Source organism: Polistes canadensis, unplaced genomic scaffold, assembly GCF_001313835.1.
Source record: "Polistes canadensis isolate GaletaPanama2010 unplaced genomic scaffold, ASM131383v1 scaffold_12, whole genome shotgun sequence".
NCBI lineage: Eukaryota > Metazoa > Arthropoda > Insecta > Hymenoptera > Vespidae > Polistes > Polistes canadensis.
In genome coordinates this window covers 1249887-1258468 of record NW_014569559.1, presented here as the reverse complement: position 1 = coordinate 1258468, position 8582 = coordinate 1249887, and the positions used below count along the sequence as shown (strand labels likewise).

The 8582-nt window shown below is 30.4% G+C and overlaps 1 protein-coding gene across 2 annotated transcripts in view; it reads left to right on the top strand.

Annotated features, from left to right (window-relative positions):
* Positions 1-268: 268 nt before the first annotated feature.
* Positions 269-8582, top strand: part of LOC106793302 (protein odd-skipped) — a 14225-nt gene continuing 5911 nt past the window's right edge. The window contains exons 1-3 of one of the 2 annotated variants that reach the window (XR_001382401.1): positions 269-548; positions 1000-1100; positions 1787-2027. The gene's annotated coding sequence lies outside the window, so the exon portion shown is untranslated. Of the gene's footprint in view, positions 549-999; positions 1101-1786; positions 2028-8582 lie in introns of those variants that run through there. The other variant, XR_001382402.1, reaches the window with a different exon arrangement.

The window sequence follows — 8582 nt, the reverse complement described above, 5'->3', positions numbered from 1 at the left end:
ATGATGAAACTACCGTAAGAGAACAATATGTAAAATACACACACGCGTAACAAATTTAGTTCCGTGTAAAAAAGTGCACTCTGACATTCCAAAAAAAAAAAAAAAAAAAGAATAAAAAGGGGAAAAAAAAAAAGAAAAGGTTATACAAGAAAAAACGTGATGCTGCCGTAAAATGAATAAAAGGATAAAAGAAGGAAGAAGGAAGAAAAAGGGGAAAAAGGGAAGAAAAGGGGAAAGAAAGGAAAGACGGTAAGAACCGATAAAAAAACTCAAGGAAATACATTTTCTAATATTTTAGAAACCATTGACTGTGAGAAAGAGAGAGAGAGAGAGAGAGTAAGAACATGATGTTAATACGTGAGATTGCAATCCAATCGAAATAATAGAAATGTAAAAAAGAAAAAAAAAGGAAAGCAATTTCTGAGTTGTGGAAATACTCTGATTTTTGATGAATTTAGTGCAGACAGAATAGAAAGCAGAAGAAAAAGAAGAGAAAAAAGATTATGTAACAGTATACCATTGGGGCCACGCGACTCTAGTGCATCAAAGTAAGAATTTTATGGTCTTCCATAATGAAGGACTTCTGATACAGGCTTTTTTCTTTTTTATTCCGTTTCTTCCCTTGGCTTGTAAATGGCTTCTATTATTTTCTTCTTCTTCTTCCTTTTTTTTTTTTTTTCTTCTATGGGGCCTCTTTTTTTTATTTGTCTATCTTTTTTACTCTTTCTTCTACCGTTTTCATGCTCTCAATAGAATTTCTAGCTGACTACTGAGTTAACATGCTTCATTGTCACGGTTTATTGCCGGCAGACAATGTTATATGTTTGAAAAATTACGAAAATCTAAGAATCGAAATAGAAATCGAAAATAGAAATCCTGTAGGAATATGTTAGAAAGAATTTAATTGTTTTCGTGATAAAGGATCATTGTTAGAACATTTTATAACAATATAATTCTTGTTTTCAATATTATTTAATTTTATTTGCTTTATATTATTAGGTTCTTGGCGTGCGACCATTGAAAGTTTAGAGAAACGGAGTTTTGAGGGACACAACTTGTACCGTAAGCGTGCCGTTATAGGAAGATGATTTTTACGTAAGGTAAGCTTTTATATAAAATAATTCATTTATCCGTATATATATATATATATATATATATATCGGACAGTTATTTATTAGAAGAACAAAAATTACATATGACTAGGAAGAGAAAGTTTTTTAATCGAATTTATAATCACATCATCGAATAATAATATTCATTTATATTACTTTGTTAGTATAAAAAGCAAATATTTAAAATACGTTTCCTCTCTTCGTTGAACGACGAGATACAGATAGATAGACAGACAGACAAACAGACAGACAGATCGTCGTCCATTTTTTCTTTTGACTTCTCATATTAAAAACATAATCAAACAGTCGAGTATATTATTACATTACAAACAACGTATTATACATATATTATTAACTTTGTATACTTTTATATATATATATATATATATATATCATCTAACACCATAATCTTTTTTTATCGTTAATCGACGATAATCATTTTCTCAATAACTTTGTTCGTTAATTATCTCGCTAATATTTATAATATAGATGAATTATTTTTCTATAATTCGACAGAAAAAAAGAAAAAAGAAAAACCAAGTATGATGGTATATAATATAGAATAAAAAATTTTCTGACTTATAATATATATATATATATATTTCTTCAAACCTCGAACTTATAGTACTTTGTCGGTATGCATGGTAAAAAATAAAAAACTAACTCCCACGCAGGAGAGGAATATTTATGCGCTCCAATATCCGGCGGGACGATATATCACGAAAGCTTGGTGGTTTTTTCAAAGGGAAAGAAAAAAAGGAAAAGAAAGAAAGATAGAAAGAAAGAGAGAGAGAGAGAGAGTGAGTACAATTCTCGCCATAGATAGTAGTAGTAGTAGTAATAGTAGTCGTGTGGCGTACGTCGAGGATATGACACACGACTATGCGACGAGGATGAGGATGAGGATGAGGATGAGGATGACGATGAGGATGAGGAAGAGGAGATGAGGAGAATACGGAGAAGGGTGGGAGGGGGTGTGTACACATAAACGGTGTACGAGCGTTAAAGCGGCTTTGCGCCGATAGCGGCACCTTTGATGTGTCCCTCGCGTACCTCAGCACGTCCCCACCCATTCAACCCACCTCCCTGTCACTGGCATAAAATCGTGAAACGTGCCGACGAAGGTGTCGTACGAGTATATAGTCGTGTAAGTAAATCTCTCATATGTGTGGTGTACATGCTCGTGGCCTCTATTTATCCTATGTGTATGTATTATGCGTGTTTCGTGCTTATCGAATCATAGTTGTATGCATCCCATGCGTGCATACGTGCGTGTATGTATATATGTATGTTTGTATATATGTATGCAAGAACACGCCCGTAACGTATCGAGAAACAGACGACGGAAAAAGCCGATCTATTTATCCTCTCTTTATTTCTTTTTCTTTTTCTTTTTATTTTGATTTTTATTTTACTTTTACTCGATACGATACGATACGATACGGTTACGATATGGTTACGATATGGTTACGATACGATACTGCCGTTTTTCATTCGCGATCTTATTGTTAGTGTATACCTTCTCTCTCTCTCTCTCTCTCTCTCTCTCTCTTTCTCTTTCTCTCTCGGAGGATATTATTATTCCCATAACCGCGGTACCGTTTGTGTTTTCTATTTTTATTTTAATAGATTTTTCATTCTTTTAGATTGTTCTTTTTATTATTATAATATCCTTCTATCTTGCTTGATCGATGATCGATCGATCCTTTTATTACGATTCGATCTCTTGCTACAATACCTTTCATTCTCTTTGTTTGTTTTCCTTTTTTTATTTATTTATATAAGTGTATGTATGTATGATGTTAAACTGCACTCGAAACGTTAATATTCCAACGGATGTTGTTTTACAATATTTTTTCATAGTATTTTTAAAACAATGTCATATAACAATTCGTTGTCAAAGATTTTTAATTGTTCGAAGAACAAATTTTTCTCCCGTTTGGCATGGAATAAACGAAATGAATTTTGTGAAAAACAAATATTTCATTGTTTTCCCAATTAATTTGTATTTATACGCGCGGCGCATGCATACCACGTGTCTTATTTTTTAGATCTCTCATTCATATTTAATCCTGTTGTTCATTCACATTGGAAATATCGGAAGGACAGAACGGTTTGATTTCTTTTTTTTTTTTCCTTTTTTTTTATTTCATTTGGTAGCTCAAATGATCGTAAGGATTATGATAACACGATTGATAGATAGTGTTCGGTAACAAATGAACTTCCTGTTATGTGTTTATCGTTTATTATTGTATATACTATCGATATTATTATTTAAATAATTATTTAGGTTACAGTTAATTCAATCATCATCATCATCATCATCATCATCATCATGATCATAGTTGTCGTTGTTGCTAGCCAACGGTATTGCAATTTATATCAATCGTAATTTAAGATACAAAGAACGTGCGAGAATTTATTATACTCTTATCGAACATTGATCCAACAATGATATCAATTTAATGAAAAGAAAAAAAAAAGAAGAAAAAAATAATGTCTAAATGATTTCGAGAAATAATAATATAAGGGTTTTCAAAGAAGAATCAACTTTTACATGGAATAGATTGATTTGATCGACACGGTAGCAGGAAAGTGAGTGTAACCTCTGAATCGACAAATATTCGATAAAGTATGATAACGCGTATCGGTTTAACAGTCAGCAAACCGATTAATCATGAGGGTGTGGTTTAGATTTGGTTAGCTGTATTATGAATCTCTTCTATTGCAAATTCGTTGAAATTTTTGATAACAAACGGTAGGACGTTTAAAAATTATTATTATAAAGAATTAACAAACAAGAAAAATTAATATCACATTTTTTACCTTATTATTATTAAATAACAATTATAAAATATGAACGATCATTTTTTTATTACTTTTTTTCCTTTTCATTGAAATAAATTTCTTTTTCTTTCATTTTCCTTGGTTTTTTTTTACAAGATGATACATTTACGGTTGTATCTTGTTTAGAAATATTTCGTACGATTATATCTTTCAAATTTTTCTCACCTCGAGTGGCAGAGTGATATATCTATGTGTGTGTATATATATATATATTTTTTTTTTGTATTTTCGAAGAGAAAAAGCAAACTTCTTAATTGGTTGCTACTTCGGTGTGAAACGTTCGAGAATCTTTCGAATTTATCGACTTCTCACTTGACCGTGTGATATATATATATATATATATATATCTCACTTGGAATAGTTTGTGTTTATTATTATTATTAGATTGATAAGTTAGCAATATAAATATTATATTGAGTCATCAATTCGAATGCGTTTATATAAAAGAATATTAAAAAAAAAAAACTAAATGATGTGAAATTATATTTCAATGAGATGATTACGAGGACAACGACGACAAATGGGGGAAGTTAAATTTTAAACAAAGTGAAAGAAAAATGTATATCGTATCGAGAAGGGTGGGTTAAGAAATAAGTTAAAAGAAATATTGAAATTAATTTATAAATGTTTAAATATTAAATGTTTATATGTGTATGTGTGTGTGAGTTTTGCGAGAAGTGATTTATTTCTTAGTAACATAAAAATTATTCGAAGTAGGCACATGATAAACCCCCATAGGAAGAAAGCAGAAGCAACAACAACGTGGGCGTCTGTTCCGTCGCTGAGACTAAGCAGACGATAGCATTTTTAAAAGAGGACTACAAAACAAACAGCTTACAGAAATATTGTCACGGTATAGTAATTGAACATCTTTCTATCTGGATCTTGGTTTGGTTAAAAAGTGTCGAATAAAAAATATAGAATTTTTATATATCAAACAGGGTCACGGTTAAATTCGTGTCTATGGATGTGTGTTTTCGATTCCACAATTAAAAACAAACGAAATTATTTATTTGCATTAATGCGGTATGATTTTTAAGTTTATCGTTTAATATATTTGTTTTTTAGTTTTTTTTTTCAACAATTATCTCAAGATTATTCTGTTTTTTTTTTTTTTTTTTTAATTTCATTTTTAGGGGAAGCTTTCTATTTGAAATTTGTCAAGAATTTTCTCTTATTTATTTTTCACGATAAATATTTATTACATAATAGTAGAAATTAAGTATAAATTTTTAAGTGGCAATTGTTTGGAGAGAAAGTCACAATAGTAATTTTCCGTGTATTTCTCTTTTCTGCACTGAATGAATGAAAGTTGTTTTCGTAAATGAGAATCCATAGCATAAAGTTTTAATGACATCCATAAAATCTTTATTAGATGTCTTTATTCAGTTCTCTCAATTTTAACATAGTATCTTATCTTATTGTAAATAATTTTTCAAATTTTATATATTTTCTTCGATGACGAAGCAACGAACATTTTTTTTTTTTTATTATTCTTATACAAAATAAAGATCAAAAAATTGTCGAGAATACATTGTAAATATAATTTATAACAGATATTTTTCGAAACGTGTAATAAAAACAGAACAATAATTTGCCCTTCTTATTGCGTTGTTGCACGAAAAAAAAAACATACAATGCATCCCTGAAAAAACAGGTAGCTGGTATATTTTTTTTTTTTCTTTCTTTTTTTACAGTAGCTATAAATACGATCCTCTAAATGATAGAATATATTGCAACACAGAGACGTAACATTTCATTGGAAAAATAACACGGTAACAAACTGCAACATTATTCTTTCAAATTTCTCCTATTTTTTGTTTTCTTTTTCTTTTTTTTTGTGTACACAGCCTGTAATAAATAACACAAAAGGAAAAACTAATAAAATAAAAAAAAAAAAGAAATAAAACCTAAAATATTCGGTTGCTCAAAATAAAAGAGAGAGAGAGAGAGAGAGAGAGAGGGAAAACAAATCTTCGATCTTCAAAGGGATTAAAAAATATTTTTCTAAATATTTCTCCATTAGAATGTTATTTAAAAAATTTATCTATCCTAAATAACGCGTATAAATATAAAAATACGTAAAAAGTAACGAGCCGCCAACGATTTTTTCGATAAAATCGTAAAATTGAATAAATGAAAGGAACGTTAACGACCTTTGCCTTGTGAACATTTTATATAAAATACACGTGTGCATGCGTATAAAATAGAAAACAAAAAAAAAAAAAAAAGAACAAGCAACGGTGGACAATGGAATTATGTGACAAATATTTTATCCAGGTTGTTGCAGCATCTGTTAAACGTTTATTTTCCATTTTGTCGTTGAACGTATAGTACGAGAGAGAAAGAGAGAGAGAGAGAGATAAAACGCTTTTGGTAGAAGCGCGTGGCTGGTGAAATAATTAACGAAAACCAATTACCATTTACAATCTGCATCTAACTATCGGTGAATCTATCTCGCAGTATATATTTCTGGTTCCACTTCTCCCACTACCCTCAAACCCCACCACCCCGAGCCCCACCACCTCACTTCACCCCGATCTTTCCTCTCTTTTCCCCTTCTCGTATATGTGAAATGTAATATCGAGATATTTAAGTGAGCTTAGCGCATGTTTTTGAACGAGTTTCATGAAATGATTGTTCCATGAAAATAATCACGATCAGGAATTTTAATTCAATGATTATAGTAAAGGTAGGGTGGGGTGGTGGTAGGGAGAAAGGGCTCGGGTTTGAGTTATACGTTTTATAATTATTTGTATTTTTTTCGTTAGAATATTTTCAAATTTAATGAAAATACAAGAGAGAGAGAGAGAACCCATTTTGGGTTCATTTTCATGTAAAGAAGAGAACATTTTTAATATGTATATGCATGTATACATTGAATATATGTGTGTGTGTGTTTAATAGAAGAGGAAATAGTCTTATAAACAGAAGATAACTTTGGTAACTCGACAAATTTGATTTTTGCGAGATATAATACGGCGAATGATTTATTTTGGAGTCTAGGAGAGAAAAAAGAAAAAAAAAAAAAGAATGAAAAGAGAAAGAAACTGTTAAGATAATATTGACTATTTTATCTGTAAACGTCTAAGAGAGTTGGTAGAAGTGTTCGAAAAAAGAGGTTTGGCTTGAATCATTGAAGAAAAAATGTCGAAATATTTTTCTTCTGTGTGACGAGTATACGCGAACTCGTGTGCATGTGATGATATTTATATATCTATGTATGTATGTATTTATATGTTCGCGTGTGTTTGTAATAGAGGGTGTGAGAAACGATTTGACTGGAAAACATTTTTTCCTTCATTTTCCCTTTTTTTCTTTTCTTCTTCTTCTTCTTTTTGGTCCGAAGGCCACCCGACAAATGATGACTCGGCGGAGGATTATTTAACAAAACTGAAAAAAAATGTTCATATCATTTCTTTGCATCTTTTGCAAAAGTCCTTGATGAAAAAAGCATTTTTTCTTGATATTTTTTATAATAATATGCATAAAAATTAATTTTAAACGCATATGGAAGGAACAAAAAAAAAGAAATTTTAATCTTTGTATATGTTAAAGAATAAAAAGAATAAAAAGTCAGTCAAGGGAAGATAGAAAAATAGAGAAAGAGATGATGGGGTAGTAAAAAAAAAAAAGAAAAAAAAAAGAAAGAGAAACTACTAGTACTACTCCACCCTACTCGCGTTCGTAATTCGATTCCCGCGATTATTCGACATCTGCCCTTGAGATGAGAGAACTGGGAAAGCCAAGAATTAGTTTAGGTAGGTGTAAGCATATCTAAAACATTATAGATATCTGGAAAAGGGTCTCCTCTTCTCTCCTTAGAGTTTTTTTTAGTGTCGAAATATTGCCAGACGTATTTCTAAAAAAACTACACATCTTCATAGAAATAGAAGGTCTTGAGAAAAAGTAGCTTAGAGATGAGGAGTGTGTAACTAACTAACCACTTGAGAAGAAGTGTCAGATCAAAGTGGCTGTTAAGGAATTTCAATGAATTTACGATTATCGATCATCATATAAATTCAACCAGAAGAAGACGACGATGACGAAAAAGAAGATGAAGAAGAAGAGGATGAAGAAAAAAAAATCAATCTTACGATTTCGAATAGAAATTTTTCTCTGGTCTAATTTGTCCTTGGATTTTCTTCTTCCTTTATTCTCTTTTTCCTTCTTCCATTTATCTTTTTCTTTTCTCTTCTTTTCACATTTTTTTTTCTTTTTTCTTCCTTTTTTACTACGGACGTATCCCAATTTACGAATATCGTTCACACGAAAAATCCTTCGAGGTTGCGTTCCCCTTGTAACTAAATTCTCGAGAGGGAGTCTCTTCTTAACGGTAATACTTCTTTTTTTTTGCTTTTTTCTCTCTCTTTCTCTCTTTAACCGAAGAAATATTTAATATATTTTAACAGTTTACAATTTATTTTCTATATACAAACGATATAAGTCGTAATGTATCATCTTTAATAACTATGATCGAAATAATGAAAAAGAAAGAAAGATAATAATTGTCGTTGAAATAAAATTAATTAATTGTAAACACATACAAATGGAACACACACACACACACACGAATGCGTAACTCTATTACCTTATACAAATTATTTTCCTCAAAAAAAAAAA